This window comes from Pristiophorus japonicus, unplaced genomic scaffold (assembly GCF_044704955.1).
Source record: "Pristiophorus japonicus isolate sPriJap1 unplaced genomic scaffold, sPriJap1.hap1 HAP1_SCAFFOLD_308, whole genome shotgun sequence".
In the NCBI taxonomy this organism is placed as follows: domain Eukaryota; kingdom Metazoa; phylum Chordata; class Chondrichthyes; family Pristiophoridae; genus Pristiophorus; species Pristiophorus japonicus.
In genome coordinates, this window is record NW_027252868.1 from 583,803 (window position 1) to 600,965 (window position 17,163).

At 47.1% G+C, this 17,163-nt stretch overlaps 1 pseudogene; it reads right to left on the minus strand.

Moving 5' to 3' along the window:
• Positions 1–15,926, minus strand: part of LOC139249370 (zinc finger protein 850-like) — a 64,328-nt pseudogene extending 48,402 nt beyond the window's left edge.
• Positions 15,927–17,163: the final 1,237 nt, after the last annotated feature.

Sequence of the window (17,163 nt, forward strand, 5' to 3'; positions counted from 1 at the left end):
TCCTGTCCAAGTATTTGGCTAGTTACCCCGAGCGGTCGGGTCTATCACCGCGGGTCAAACATGGGGCCTGCGGGCTCGTATTCGGGGCCTGAGGCCTACACCAGGTGTTTATGAAGCTGCCCAGCCCACCCAGGGGTCCAATTCCTCTGCTGAGCCCACAAGCTCCTACCGACTCGCGGAACGTCTCTTCCGCCTTAGACCACCTCCACCACTGGCACTGCGCCTGCTCAGAGCACAGCCCGGTCCCGTGTCTGGGCTCCTGTTGTCATTGATAGAGCACTTTACCCCTGCACGGGGAGATTCTGGCTACAGAAGTAAACGTTGCAACATTTGGTAGTGAAATGGGTTGATTCAGGACAGACAGCAGGGATTATTGCAGGAAATAACACAGTGCAGTGAGAAAGGAAATGCAGGGGATGTTGTGTAGATGGATTGTCAAAAGGTGTTTGATAAGGTGCCGGACAGGAGGCTTGTTGATCAAATTAAGGCTCACGGTATTAAAGGGAGTGAGGCCGCGTGGAGAGGTAGTTGGGTAAAGGCCAGAAAACAGAGAGTAATGGTTAACGGATGTTCTTCAGACTGGAGGGATGTAAACAGTGGTGTCCCCAGGGTCAGTGTTGGGACCATTGCTCTTAATATAGAGAAATGATCTGGGCTAAGGTATAAACACATAAGAATTAGAAGCAGGAATAGGCCATTTGGCTCCTCAACCCTGCTCCGCCATTCAATAAAGTACATATTGATTCATCAATTGATCCACCGCTGCAAAAAACAATAAGAATAAAACCGGACGGACCACCCAGCATCGACCTCCGCACCGTCAGGACAGACCCACCAGGGGTGGCAGCACAGTAGTATACAGTCGGGAGGGTGTGGCCCTGGGAGTCCTCAACATTGACTCTGGACTCCATGAAGTCTCGTGGCTCGAGGTCAAGCATGGGCAAGGAAACCTCCTGCTGATTACCACCCACCGCCCTCCCTCAGCTGATGAATCAGTACTCCTCCATGTTGAACACCACTTGGAAGAAGCACTGAGAGTAGCAAGGTGCACAGAATGTACTCTGGGTGGGGGACTTCAATGTCCATCAAGACTGGCTCGGCAGCACCACTACTGACCGAGCTGGCCGAGTCCTGAAGTACATAGCTGCCAGACTGGGCCTGCAGCAGGTGGTGAGAGAACCAACACGAGGGGGAAAACCTACATGCACCCCTCCCTTTGGAAAGGGCCCGAGAGTGGGAGCAGCGGGTAAGCCTACAAAGGGCGTGAGTCAGCCGAGCAGCGGGACTTCGGAAAGGGCCCGAGAGTGGGAGCAGCGGTAAGCCTACAAAGGGCGTGAGTCAGCCGAGCAGACAGCCGAAACAGCACCAAGTGACCTGGGAGGGTAAGAAGTAAAAAGATTCAAAGTGTGATGTCACAGGAAAGCAGGGAAGTGATTGGTTGGTCAGTTTTTCTCTCTTTTCTTGGGCATTGGTTTAAATTAAGAGCTGGGATTAAAAATCTAAACTTTCAAAACGTGAAAACTTAATTAAACCCATTCGAGATGGCAGCGCAGCGATGTGTTACTGCTGCTACATGTGGGAGCTGGTTGACCCCATTGAGGTCCACGGCGACCACATCTGCAGTAAGTGTTGGCTGCTCGAGGAACTTCGGCTCCGCGTTGATGAGCTGGAGTCCGAGCTGCAGACACTGCGACACATCAGGGAGGGGGAGACTTACCTGGACACTGTGTTCCAGGAGGCAGTCACACCCCTTAGATTAATTCATTCAAATTTGGTCCGTGGTCAGGGACAGGAGGGTGTGATTACGAGTGAGGCAGCTGTGGGGACCCAGGAGGTAGTGATGGAGGAGCCTCAGCCCTTGCAATTGTCCAACAGGTACGAGATTCTTGCTCCCTGTTTGGACGAGGGCAGGGACTGCAGGGAGGATGAGCAAACTGACCACAGCGCCATGGTACAGGAGGCCATTCAATGGGGGGAGTAAAAATAAATGCTGTAGTGGTAGGAAAGAGTATAGTTAGGGGGATAGATACTGTTCTCTGCAGCTGAGAGCGGGCGTCCCGAAGGATGTGTTGCCTGCCTGGTGCCAAGGTTAAGGACATCTCCTCTGGGCTGGAGAGTGGGAGGGGGAAGATCCAGTTGTCGTGGTCCACGTAGGGACCAATGACATAGACAGAACAAAGAAAGAGGTTCTGCTGAGGGATTTTGAGCAGCGAGGGGCTAAATTAAAAAGCAGAACCACAAAGGCAATAATCTCTGGATTACTACCCGAGCCACAAGAAAATTTGCATAGGATAAATAAGATCAGAGAGATGAACATGTGGCTCAAAGACTGGTGTGGGAGAAATGGGTTTCGGTTCATGGGGCACTGGCACCAGTACTGGGGGTGGGGGGAGGGTTCAGGTGAGCGGAAATTAAAAAAATCAAAGAGCAAGGAGAAGGCAATAGAGCAGGGTAGCGGTGGGGGAAATGATAACCAGACTGTGACAGGAAGGGACAGAATGTATAAAATAAGAGTGCATCAGAAAGTAGGGTCAAAGCAGGAAAAAAATGTTAAAAAGACAAAATTAAAAGCTCTTTATCTGAATGCTTTCACATTCGTAAAAAGATAGATGAGTTGACGGCACAAATAGATACAAATGGGTATGATCTGACAGCCATTACAGAAACGTGGTTGCAAGGTGACCAAGGCTGGGAACTGAATATTCAGGGGTATTTAACAATTCAGAAGGATGGACAGAAAGGAAAAGGTGAGGTAGCTCTGTTCATAAAGGATGAGATCAGTGCAGTAGTGAGAAATGATATTGGCTCAGAAGATCAAGATGTAGAATCAGTTTGAGTGGAGATAAGAAATAATAAGGGGAAGAAGTCACTGGTGGGCGTAGTCCATAGGCCCCCTAACAGTAACTACACTGTTGGATGGAGTATAAATCAAGAAATAATGGAGGCTTGTAAGAAAGGTACGGCAATAATCATGGGCAACTTTAATCTTCATATTGATTAGACAAATCAAATTGGCCAAGGTAGACTTGAGGAAGAGTTTATAAGAGTGTATCCGGGATGGTTTCCTTGAACAGTAAGTTGAAGATCCAATCAGGGGAACAGGCTATCTTAGATCTGGTACTGTGGAATGAGACAAGATTAATAAATTATCTCATAGTAAAGGATCCTCTAGGAAAAAGTGATCGTAACATGGTTGAATTTCAAATTCAGTTGGAGGGTGAGAAAGTCAGATCTCAAATCAGTGCCCTGATTCTAAATAAAGGCAACTACAAAGGTATGAAAGCAGAAGTGGGGATGTTCGCTGATGACTGCACAGTATTCAGTTCCATTCAAAACTCCTCAGATAATGGAGCAGTCCATGCCCGCTTACAGCAAGACCTGGACAACATTCAGACTTGGGCTGATAAGTGGCAAGTAACATTCGCGCCACTCGAGTGCCTGACAATGACTATCTCCAACAAGTGAGAGTCTAACCACCGCCCCTTAACATTCAATGGCATTACCATCGCCGAATCCCCGACCATCAACATCCTGGGGTCACCACTGACCAGAAACTTAACTGGACCAGCCACATAAATACTGTGACAAGAGGTCAGAGGCTGGGTATTCTGCGGCAAGTGTGTCATCTCCTGACTCCCCAAAGCCTTTCCATCATCTACAAGGCACAAGCCAGGAGTGTGATGGAATACTCTCCACTTGCCTAGATGAATGCAGCTCCAACAACACTCAAGAAGCTCGACACCATCCAGGACAAAGTAGCCCGCTCGATTGGCACCTCATCCACCACCTTCAACATCCACTCCCTCCACCACCGGCATACCGTGGCTGCAGTGTGTACCATCTACAAGATGCACTGCAGCAACTCGCCAAGGCTTCTTCGGCAGCACCTCCCAAACCCATGACCTCTAATATCGAGAAGGACAAGGGCAGCAAGCGCATGGGAACACCACAATCTCCACGTTCCCCTCCAAGTCATACACCATCCTGAATTGAAAGCATATCACCATTCCTTCATCGTTGCGAGGTCAAATTCTTGGAACTCCTTTCCTAACAGCACTGTGGCACTACCATCACCACATGGACTGCAGCAGTTCATGAAGGTGGCTTACCACCATCTTCTCAAGGGCAATTAGGGATGGGCAATAAATGCTGGCCTTGTCAGCGACGTCCACATCCCGGGAACGTATAAATAAAAAAAAAGTTGGCTTAAGTCGACTGGGAAAATAGATTAAAGTGTAAGACGGTTGAGAAGCAGTGACAGACAATAAAGGAGATATTTCATAACTCAACAAAAATATATTTCAGTGAGAAGGAAAAACTTGAAGTGAAGGGAGAACCTTCCGTGGCTAATGAAGGAAGTAAAGGATGGTAGCAATTTGAAAACAATGTCATACAAAGTGGCCAAGATCAGTGGGAGGCTGGAGTATTGGCAAATTTTTAAAAAAACAGCAAATGATGACTAAAGAAATAATAGAGAGGGAAGATAGATTATGAGAGTAAACTAGCAAGTAATATAAAAAAGATAGTATGAGCTTCTACAGGTATGTAAAAATAATAGGGTAGCTAAAGTAAACGTTGGTCCTTTAGAGGATAAGACTGGGGAGTTAATAATGGGGAACAGGGAAATGGCAGAGACTTTGAACAAATAATTTGTATCAGGTTTCACGGTAGAAGACACTAAAAACATCCCAATAATAGATAATCAAGGGGCTATAGCGAGGGAGGAACTTAAAGCAATCACTATCACAAAAAAAAGGCTCAATAAAATAATAGGACTAAAGATGGAAAAGTCCCCTGGACCTGATGGCTTGCAACCTTGGGTCTTAATACACAGTAATGGTCCCACTTCACTGTCCCATCAAATACTCCAAGGGTCCACACAGCACGGGTTAGATACAGAGTAAAGCTTCCTCTATACTGTCCCATCAAACACTCCCAGGGGAGATACAGTACGGGTTAGATACAGAGAAAAGATTCTTCCCACTGGCCAACAAACACTCCAAGGGCAAGTATAGCATGGGTTCGGCAGAAGGTAACGCTCCCTCTATACTCCACTATCAAACAATGCCAGGGCAGGTACAACACAGGTCAGATACAGTGTAAAGCTCCCTCTACACTGTCCCATCAAACGCTCCCAGGGCAGGTATAGCTTGGATTAGATATAGAGAAAAGCACCCTCTACACTGTCCCATCAAAAACTCAAAGGGTAGGTATAGAACATAAGAAATAGGAGTCGGCCATTTGGCCCCTCGAGCCTGCGCCGCCATTCAATAAGATCATGCCTGATCCGATCCTGGCCTCAACTCCACTTCCCCTCCCGCTCCCCATAACCCTTGACTCCCTTATCATTCAAAAATCTGTCTATCCTCACCTTAAATACATTCAATGACACAGCCCCCACAGCTCTCTGAGGTAGAGAATTCCAAACATTCACGTCCCTCAGATAAGAAATTCCTCCTCATTTCAGTTTTAAATGAGCGACACCTTATTCTGAAACTATGTCCCCTAGTTCTAGATTCCCCACGAGGGGAAACATCCTCTCTGCATCTATCCTATCGAGCCCCCTCATAATCTTATATGTTTCAATAAGGTCACCTCTAAATCTTCTAAACTACGATGAGGATAGGCCTAAACTGCTTTTCCTTTCTTCTTATGACAACCCCTTTATCTCAGTAATCAACCTCGGGAACTTTCTCTGAACTGCTTCCAATGCAAGTATACCCCTCCTTAAATAAGGAGACCAAAACTGTATGCAGTACTCCAGGTGTGGTCTCACCAACGATCTGTACAATTGCAGAAGTACTTCCCTACTTTTAGACTCCACCCCCCTTGCAATAAAGGCCAACATTCCATTTGCGTTCCTAATTAATTGCTGTAACTGCATGTTAACTTATTGTGTTTAATGTACAAGGATCCCCAGATCCCTCTGTACTGTCACATTTTGTAATCTCTCCCCATTTAAATAATAATTTGCTGTTTTATTTTTCCTACCTAAGTGGATAACCTCAATTTTCCCGCATTATACTCCATCTGCCAAAGTTTTGCCCACCGACTGAGCCGCTCTATATCCCTTTGTAGATTCTTTGCGTCCTCCTCACAACTTGCTAAGTTAGCACAGGTTAGATACAGAGTAAATCTCCATCCACATTATCCATCAAACACTCGCAGAGCATGTACAACACGGGTTAGATACAAAGTAAAGCTCCCTCTACATTGTCCCATAAAATACTCTCAGGGCAGGTACAGCATGGGTTAGATACCGATTAAAGCTCCCTCTAACACTGCCATAGCAGATATAGCACAGGTTAGATAGAGTACAGCTCCCTCAACACTGTCCCATTCAACACTCCCAGAGCAGGTACAGCACGGGTCAGAAACAGAGTAAAGCTCCGTCTACATTGTCCCATCAAACACTTACAGGGCAGGAACAGTACTGGTTAGATGCAGAGTAAACCTCCCTCTACACTGTCCCATCAGACACAACTAGGGCAGGTAGAGTACGGGTTAGATATAGAGGAAAGCTTCCCCTACACCAACCCATCAGAGCTCACAGGGCAGGTAAGAGCATGGGTTAGATACAGAGCAAAGCTCCCTTGAAGTGTCCCATCAATCACTCACACAGCAGGGACAGCATGGGTTATGTAGAGAGTAAAGCTCTCTCAACACTCTGGGGGGGGGGGGGGGGAGTTGAACAGCCAGAGGTTATGGTTCACATCGGTACCAATGACATGGGTAGGAAGAGTGATGAGGTCCTGCAGGCAGAGTTTAGGGAGCTAGGAGAGAAATTAAAAAGCAGGACCTCAAAAGGTAGTAATCTCTGGATTACTCCCGGTGCCACGAGCTAGTGAGTACAGAAATAGGAGGATCGAGCAGATGGCTGGAGAGATGGTGCAGGCGGGAGGGCTTTAGTTTCCTGAGGCTTAGGGACTGCTTCTGGGGGAGATGGGACCTGTACAAGCCGGAAGGGTTGTACCTCAACATAGCAGGGACCAATATCCTCGCAGGGGAGGGGGGGGGTTTGCTCGTGCTGTTGGGGAGGGTTTATCTAGCTTGGCAGGGGGATGGGAACCTGAAAAAGATTCAATAGGGAGAGGAGTAAAGCTGGAATGAGAAAGCAAAAATAAAGAAAATGTTTGAAGGAGAGAGGAAACAAGCAGGAAAAAAAGTTGAAAAAACAAACTTAAAGGCACTTTGTCTAAATGCACGTAGCATTTGTAACAAAATAGATAAGTTGACGGCACAAATTGAGACAAATGGGTATGATCTGATAGCCATTACAGAGACGTGGTTGCAAGGTGACCAGGACTAGGAATTAAATATTCAGGGGTACTTGACAATCCGGTAGGACAGACAGAAAGGAAAAGGGGGTGGGGTAGCTCTATGGTTAAAGGATGGAATCACTGCAATAGTAAGAAACGATATTGGCTCAAATGATAAGGGTGTTGAGACAGTTTGGGTGGAGATAAGGAACAATAAGGGGAAAAAGTCACTGGTGGGCATAATCTATAGGCCCCCGAACAGTAACAACTCTGTTGGTCGGAGCATAAACCAGAAAATAGTGGGGGCTTGTAAAAAGTGAACAGCAATAATTATAGGTGATATTAACCTCTATATTGATTGGACAAATCAAATTGGTCAGGGTAGCCTTGAGGAGTTCATGGAGTGCATAAGGGATGGGTTCCTTGAGCAGTATGTAACAGAACCAACCAGGAGGCAGGCTGTCTTAGATCTGGTCCTGTGTAATGAGACAGGATTAATAAACAATCTCCTAGTAAAGGATCCTCTCGGAATGAGTGATCATAACATGATTGAATTTCAAATTCAGATGGAGGGTGAGAAAGTTGGATCTCTAACCAGCGTGCTAAGCTTAAATAAAGGAGACTATGAAGGTATGAGGGCAGAGTTGGGTAAAATGGACTGAGAAAATAGATTAATGTGTAGAACGGTTGATGAACAGTGGTGTACATTTAAGGAGATATTTCACAACTCTCAAGAAAAATACATTCCAGTGAGGAGGAAAGGGTGCAAGAGAAAAGATAGCCATCCGTGGCCAACTAAAGAAATAAAGGACGGTATCCAACTAAAAACAAGGGCATACAAAGTGACCAAAACTAGTGGGAGGACAGAAGACTAGGAAGCTTTTAAAAGTCAGCAAAGAACGACTAAAAAAATGAAGAAGAAAGGGAAGATAGACTATGAGAGTAAATATAAAAACAGATAGCAAGAGTTTCTATAGGTATATAAAAAGGAAAAGAGTGGCTAAAGTAAATGTTGGTCCCTTAGAGGACGAGACCGGGGAATTAATAATGGGGAACATGGAGATGGCAGAAACTCTGAACAAATATTTTGTATCAGTCTTTACGTTAAAGGACACCAACAATATTCCAACAGTGGATAGTCAAGGGGCTATGGGGGGGGGGGGAGAGAACTTAACACAATCACAATCACTAAGGAGGTGGTACTCAGTAAGATAATGGGACTAAAGGCAGATAAATCCCCGAGATCTGATGGCTTGCATCCTAGGGTCTTAAGAGAAGTAGCGGCAGGGATTGTAGATGCATTGGTTATAATTTACCAAGATTCCCGGGATTCTGGAGAGGTCCCAGCAGATTGGAAAACTGCAAATGTAACACCCCTATTTAAAAAAGGAGGCAGACAAAAAACAGGAAACTATAGATCAGTAAGCCTAACGTGGTCGGGAAAATGTTGCCCTTGTCCATTATTAAAGAAGCAGTAGCAGGACATTTGGATAAGCAAAATTCGATCAGGCAGAGTCAGCATGGATTTATGAAGGGGAAGTCATGTTTGACAAATTGCTGGAGTTCTTTGAGGATGTAACGAACAGGGTGGATAAAGTGGAACCAGTGGATATGGTGTATTTGGACTTCCAGCAGGCATTTGACAACGTGCTACATAAAAGGTTGCCGCACAAGATAAAAGTTCATGGAGTTGGGGGTAATATATTAGCATGGATAGAGGATTGGCTAACTAATAGAGAACAGAGAGTCGGGATAAATGGTTCATTCTCTGGTTAGCAACCAGTAACTAGTGGGGTGCCGCAGGGATCAGTGCTGGGTCCCCAACTATTGACAATCTATATTAACGACTTGGACGAAGGGACTGAGTGTAACGTAGCCAAGTTTGCTGACAATACAAAGATGGGTGGAAAAGCAATGTGTGAGCAGGACACAAAAAATCTGCAGAAGGACATAGACAGGCTCAGTGAGTGGGCAAAAATTTGGCAGTTGGAGTATAATGTTGGAAAGTGTGAGGTCATGCACTTTGGCAGAAAAAATCAAAGAGCAAGTTATTATTTAAATGGAGAAAGATTGCAAAGCGCCACAGTACAGCGGGACCTGGGGGTACTTGTGCATGAAACACAAAAGGATAGTATGCAGATACAGCAAGTGATCAGGAAGGCGAAAGGTATCTTGGACTTTATTGCAAAGGGGTTGGAGTATAAAAGCAGGGAAGTCTTGCTGCAGCTATACAAGGTTTTGGTGAGGCCACACCTGGAATACTGCGTGCAGTTTTGGTTTCCATATTTAAGAAAGGATATACTTGCTTTGGAGGCAGTTCAGAGAAGGTTCACTCGGTTGATTCCGGGGATGAGAGGGTTGACTTATGAGGAAAGGTTAAGTAGGTTGGGCCTCTACTCACTGGAGTTCAGAAGAATGAGAGGCGATCTTATCGAAATGTATAAGATTATGAGGGGGCTCGACAAGGTGGATGCAGAGAGGATGTTTCCACTGATGGGGGAGACGAGAACTGGAGGGCATGATCTTAGAATAAGGGGTCGCCCATTTAAAACAGAGATGAGGAGAAATTTCTTCTCTCACAGGGTTCTAAATCTGTGGAATTCTCTGCCTCAGAAAGCTGTAGAAGCTGGGACACTGAATAAATTTAAGATAGAAATAGACAGTTTCTTAAACGATAAGGGGATAAGGGGTTATGGGGAGCGGGCGGGGAAGTGAATCTGAGTCCATGATCTTATTGAATGGCGGAGCAGGATCGAGGGGCCGTATGGCCTACTCCTGTTCCTTATGCTCTTATGTACACTGTCTAATGAAACGTTCCCAGGGTAGGTGCAGCACGGATTAGATACAGAGTAAACCTCCGCCTACACTGTCCCATGAGAGACTCCCAGGGCAGGTACAGCATGGGTTAGATATAGCCTAACACTCCCTGTACACTGTCCCATCAAACACTCCCAGGGCAGGTATGGAACATAAGAAATAGGAGCAGGAGTAGACCATTTGTCCCTTCGAGCCTGCTCCGCCATTCAATAAGATCATGGCTGATCGGATCCAGGTCTCAACTCCACTTCACTGCCCACTCCCCATAATCCTTGACACACTTATCGTTCAAAAATCTGTCCATCCCCACCTTAAATACATTCAATGACCCAGCCCCCACAGCTCTCTGAGGTAGAGAATTCCAAAGATTCACATCCCTCAGATAAGAAATTTCTCCTCATTTCAGTTTTTAATGAGCGACCCCTTATTCTGAAACTATGCCCTCTAGTTCTAGATTCCCCCACGAGGGGAAACATCCTCTCTGTCAAGCCCCCTCAGAATCTTATACGTTTCAATAAGATCACCTCTAAGTCTCCTAAACTCCAATGATTACAGGCCCAATCTCTCAACCTTTCTCATTATGAAAACCCTTTCATCTCAGTTATCAACCTCGGGAACTTTCTCTGAAGTGCCTCCAGTGCAAGTACATCCTTCCTTAAATAAGGAGACCAAAACTGTACGCAGTACTCCAGGTGTGGTCCTATCAATGCCCTGTACAGTAGCAGCAGGACTTCCCTACTTTGATACTCCATCCCCCTTGCAATAAAGGCCAACATTCCATTTGCCTTCCAGATTAATTGCAGTAACTGCATGCTAATGTTTTGTGTTTAATGTACAAGGACCCCCAGATCCCACTGTACCACCACATTTTGTAATCTCACAATTTAAATAATAATTTGCTTTATTATTTCTCCGACCAAAGTGGATAAGCTCACATTTCCCACATTATACTCCATCTGCCAAAGTTTTGCCCACTCACTTAGCCTATCTATATTCCTTTGTAGATTATTGGCGTCCTCTTCACAAATTGCTGGGTTAGCACAGGTTTGGCACACAGTAAATCTCCGTCTACATTATTCCATCAAACACTCCCAGGGCAGGTACAGTATGGGTTAGATTCAGAGAAAAGCTCCCGCCACACTGTCCCATCAAATACTCCCAAGGCAGTTACAGTATGGGTTAGATAGACAGAAAAGCTTCCTCTAAATTGTCCCGTCAAACTCTGCCAGATCAGGTACAACATGGGTTAGATTCAGCGCAAAGCTTCCTTTACATTATCCCGTCAAAAACTCCCAGGGCAGGTATAGCACAGGGTTAGATACAGAGTAAAACTCTCTCTATACTATCCCATCAAACAGTCCCGGGACATGTACAACATGGGTTAGATACAGAGTAAAACTCTCTCTATACTATCCCATCAAACAGTCCTGGGACATGTGCAACATGGATTAGATACAGAGTAAAGCTCCCTCTAAACTGTCCCATCAAACAATCCCAGGGCAGGTACAGCACGGGTTAGATACAGAGTAAAGCTCCCTCTAAACTGTCCCATCGAACACTCCCAGGGCAGGTACAGCACAGGTTAGATACAGAGTAAAGCACCCTCTACATTGTCCCAGCAAACAATCCCAGGGAAGGTACAGCACGGGTTAGATACAGGGTAACTCTCCCTTACTACAACAGTGACTACAATCCAAAAGTACTTCATTGGCTGTAAAGCGCTTTGAGGGCTCCGGTGGTCGTGAAAGGCGCCAAATAAATTCAAGTCTTTCTCCCTCTTCACTGTCCCATCAGACACTGCCAGCCCATAATGAGCAGGGCTCAGGGAGGTTGGTTGCTAGGCACTGCAGTGATGTCATAAAGCAGGGCCATTCAGCCCAGTGGGTCCTCTCCATGTGCCTTTAAAGGAGGAGAGCTGGGACATCCTGTCTCAACACACATCCCCCTGTTCATACTGAGAATCCCCGAGGAAGGCCCAAGGCCCAGAGTGTGGAACACAACCAAGGGGGAAAGAGGAGGAGAGACGGTGCAGTGTGGGAAAGAGGAGGAGAGACGGTGCAGTGTGGGAGAGGAGGGAGGAGTCTGCTCATTCCCAGGGGCAGATCAGACAAAGTGCTTTAAGTGGTGGGTCCAGCAGTGAAACTGAAAACAATCAAAGGGAATAAATAAAGATCCAATCCAAGGGAACAAGCAACGGTCATTTGGCAGACATCACAACCGGCCCAGAATTATTCAATGGGCGAGCATCGATTGCTTATTGTGGGAAGTTCCACACTTCAACCATCCATTGAGTGAAGAAGTGTATCCTAACATCTCTCCTGAGTGGCCTTGCTCAGATTTTAAGGTTATGTCCCCTCGTCCTAGACACCCCAAGCAGCAGAATAAATTTCTCTCTATCTACCCAAGCAATTGCTTTCAAATTCACACGACATTCCCACAGACTAGGTGGTGTATAGGTTAGATACAGAGTAAAGTTTCCTTTACACTGCCGCAGGGCACACTTCGGTGTCCGTCCCGACCGCACTGCTGGCAGCTTATCAATTAAAATTCAGCAGCAGTACGATCTGCCACTGCACTGAAAACTTTCCACCCGCAGCTCCTGATCAGTTTCAGGTTAAAGCTCCTTCTAAACTGTCCCATGAAGCACTCCCAGGGCAGGGACAGCACGAATTAGGTATACAGTAAATCTGTGTCAGAGGAAACTGTAACCCCGTGAGAGTCAGTGCCAGAGGAAACTGTACCCCAGAGAGAGTCAGTGCCAGAGGAAACTGTACCCCAGAGAGAGTCAGTGCCAGAGGAAACTATACGCCAGTGAGAGTCAGTGTCAGAGGAAACTGTACCCCATTGAGAGTCAGTGCCAGAGGAAACTGTACTCCAGAGAGAGTCAGTGCCAGAGGAAACTGTACGCCAGTGAAAGTCAGTGCCAGAGGAAACTGTACCCCATTGAGAGTCAGTGCCAGAGGAAACTGTACCCCAGAGAGAGTCAGTGCCAGAGGAAACTGTACCCCAGTGAGTGTCAGTGCCAGAGGAAACTGTATCCCAGTGACAGTCAGTGCCAGAGGAAACTGTATTCCAGTGAGAGTCCATGCCAGAGGAAACTGTATCCCAGTAAGAGTCAGTGCCAGAGGAAACTGTATCCCAGTGAGAATCAGTGCCAGAGGAAACATGCAGCAGAGCCTGGTCTCCAGTCATCTTGTATCCCCTTGCCATTGGACCAAGACCTTGCTCTGCCAAGCCCGTGTGGAAGCGAATGTGCAAGGGCCACCTCACATTAAAAGAATTCACACTATGAGCAATACATAACAATCCTCTTCCTCTGCAGTTATCAATCTATTGCAATTCCCCATGCCTGTAGTTTCGTTATATTACGATTCAAAATATCTTCAGTTATCAGCAACAAATGGCATCTATATCACGCCTTAAACGTAGTAAAATGTCCCTTCACAGGACTGTTAGCAAACAAACTTTGACACCTAGTCACGTAAGGAAATATTAGCACAGGTGACTGAAAGCTTGTTCAAAATGGTAGGTATTAAGGAGCATTTTAAAGGTGGAGAGGTTTAGGGAGGAATTCCAGAGCTTATGGCCTTGGCAGCTGAAGGTACGGCCACCAATATTGCTGAAAATTGGGGCTGCTCAAGAGGCCAGAATTGGAGGAATGCAAAGATCTGAGGATTGTCGCGTTGGAGGAGGTTACAGCAATAGGGAGGGGCAAGGTCCTGGATGGATTTCAAAACAAGGATGAGAATTTTGAAAGCAAGGCACTGATGGATCAGGAGCCAATGTAGTTCAGCAAGCACAGTGATGATGGGTAAACGGAAATTGGTACAAGTTGGGATGAGAGGGCTGAGGACAGATTGAGTAGAATAGGCCTATATTCTCTGGAGTTTAGAAGAACGGAAGGTGATATCATTGAAACATATAAAATTCTGAGAGGAATTGACAAGGGCTGGATAGTCTAGAATTAGGGTTCCTAGTATTAGGATAACAGATCGGTCATTTAAGACTATGTGGAGGAGCTATTTCTTCACTCAGAGAGTTGTGAATCTTTAAAATTCTCTATCGAATAGAGATCTTACTGAATGGCGGAGCAGATGGGAGGGACCGTATGGCCAACTCCTGCTGCTACTTCTTGAGTAAGGATACGGGCAGGAGTGTTGAAGAAATATAGAAACTTACAGCGCAGAAGGAGGCCATTTCAGGCCATCGTGTCTGCGCCGGCCGACAAAGAGCCGCAAGGGCCTCGGTCAGCAGCCCTGAAGGTTACATATAAACCTATGAACAATGAACAATGGCGGAAAGGTAAATAGCACCCAGCCCAACCAGTCTGCCTCACACAACTGCAGCACCCTTGCACCGAAACATTCTACATCCACCCCAACCAGAACCATGTGATGTCCTGGGAGAGGCAAAAAACAGGTAAAACCCAAGCCAATTTAGGGAAAGAAAATGTGGGAAAATTTTTCTCCTACCCATCCAGGCGATCGAAACTAGTCTAGATCACCCTGGCCATGTTCGATTCCCTGCAGCAGTTACCATTATATCTGCGCCGGCCAACAAGAGGTGATCTAGTCTAATCCCAATTACCAGCTGTAGGTCCGTACCCTGCAGGTTACAGCACTTTAAGTGCCCATCCAACCATCTCTTAAAAGTAGTGAAGGTTTCTGTATCCACTACTCTTCCAGACAGCGAGTTCCAGATCCCCAAAACCCTCTGCGTAAAGAAGCCCCCCCTCAAATCCCCTCGAAACCTTCCACCAACCACCTTAAAACTATGCCCCCTAAGTTTAAGCTTATGTTTACGGAGAGTGCGAGGTGTGAGGCCGATCAGAGGCATGGATGAGGGTTTGAGCAAATGAGCTGAGGAAGGGGCAGAGACCGGCGATGTTATGGAGGTGGAAGTAAGCGGACTTGGTGATTGAGGGAATATGGGTTCGGAAGCTCATCTCGGGGTCAAGTACGACTCCAATCAATAAATTGCAACTCTCCATATCTGTGTTTCAGTATATTAGAATACTACAAAACTCTCGTGATTAATGCTTTAATATTAGTAATCAATATAAAGTAGTTATCAATATATTTTCTTATAATTCTAAATGTCCATGAATGAATAATTGATTCTGTGGGTGATAAGCCGTGCTGGTCTTTCAGATGGGTCTGTGCACCGTGATCAGTGAATTGACGATGTGCTTCCAGTTCAATCTTTTCATTGGCTTTCTCACCAGATGGGAAATATTTGAACATTGAGATCTGATGGTGTCGGTGAGAGTTCAGCCGCACCTAATGTACAGAGACCGGTCCATCTGCTGGGCTCTGCCTCAAACTGGAGTCACCTCTTAGATCAAAGCCCTTTACTCTAAAACACACACAAGAATCACTGTTACTGTGTTTAGAGACAGAAACTGATCTCACTTCACATCCCATTGCACGGACTCATGCTGGATAATTGTACTCGGTGGTTAGTCTCTCCCGGTCTCATTTCCTGTCTTACCTTGTAACCTGTGTGTACTGTCCACAGGACCAGTGTGTATCTGAGTAAATGGCACTTTCTCTTACCTTTCTCCCCAGTCGATCTATTGAAGCACTTTCAATCGGAAGGGGCTCACTGGTTGGTGCTCTCACAATCCTGTGCTGGTTCACCTGCTGTTGTTCCTCAGTCCACAATCCCTGTTTCCTTCCAGCTGTGGAACTTTCTCAATCACTCCGCTATTCACCCGGATCTAATTATCACAGGACAGAAAATTAGAAGATAAATGTTGTGAAGTGGAATGTAATGTAAAGTGTTTTTTCAACATTTCAGAACAGTATATATCCAGTATTTCTGTTTGATTTTATCCTTTTCCTCAGATCTCTCCTGCCTGTCTGGACTTACAGAAAATCACCAGAATTCTCCCCGGGTTACACACTGTCTGATCTCACTGGGCCCCCGGGTTACACACTGTCTGATCTCACTGGGCCCCCGGGTTACACACTGTCTGATCTCACTAGACCCCCGGGTTACACACTGTCTGATCTCACTGGGCCACCGGGTTACACACTGTCTGATCTCACTGGCCCCCGGGTTACACACTGTCTGATCTCACTGGGCCCCCGGGTTACACACTGTCTGATCTCACTGGGCCCCCAGGTTACACACTGTCTGATCTCACTGGGCCCCCGGGTTACACACTGTCTGATCTCACTGGGCCCCCGGGTTACACACTGTCTGATCTCACTGGGTCCCCGGGTTACACACTGTCTGATCTCACTGGGCCCCCGGGTTACACACTGTCTGATCTCACTAGGCCCCCGGGTTACACACTGTCTGATCTCACTAGGCCCCCGGGTATGGGGACGAGGAGCCGAGGGGAGGGGGTGGAAGAGGAGGAGGGGAGGGGGTGGAAGAGGAGGAGGGGACGGTTACAGGAGGAGGGGAGGGGAACGGTTTCCCAGGACCCCCCATTCTCTCCCCCTCGTCTGTCGAACCCCCCGTCTGTCTCCTCCCTCCCCAGTCATTCTGGGGATGTGCCTGTGTCAAGTCTGTGTGCGCGTGTCCGTGTCTCTCTCGCCCTCACCCGCATTCCATGTCTCACCTCCCCCACCGGGACACTCTCCCTCGGCCCCCTCTCTCCCCGGGACACTCTCCCTCGGCCCTCTCTCTCCCCGGGACACTCTCCCTCGGCCCCCTCTCTCCCCCCCCCCCGGGACACTCTCCCTCGGCCCCCTCTCTCCCCGGGTCACTCTCCCTCAGCCCCCTCTCCCCCCGGTGCCGCTAAGCTCCGTTCACTTTCCGCCATCTTGTTTACCTTCACCAACGGCCGGCCTCCGGGGATCCCGGACATGCGCAGTGCCGCCTCACAGCGCGCTCAGGGAGGCGTTGTCCGCCCCTGCAATTGGCTGATTGAACTGATTGACAGGCCGCCCACCAATCGGGGCCCTGTATCTGCCATTTACCCCGCCCACTCCCACAGTCGGAGGCGGCTCGCTCCGGGTCACGTGGCTGCGATTCGAATTCGCGCCGCCGTTCACACAACCCGGCAAGAAGGGGTGTGTGACGTCAAAACCCCAGCAACGCGAGGTGTGTGACATTAGTAACCTGGCAACGCAGT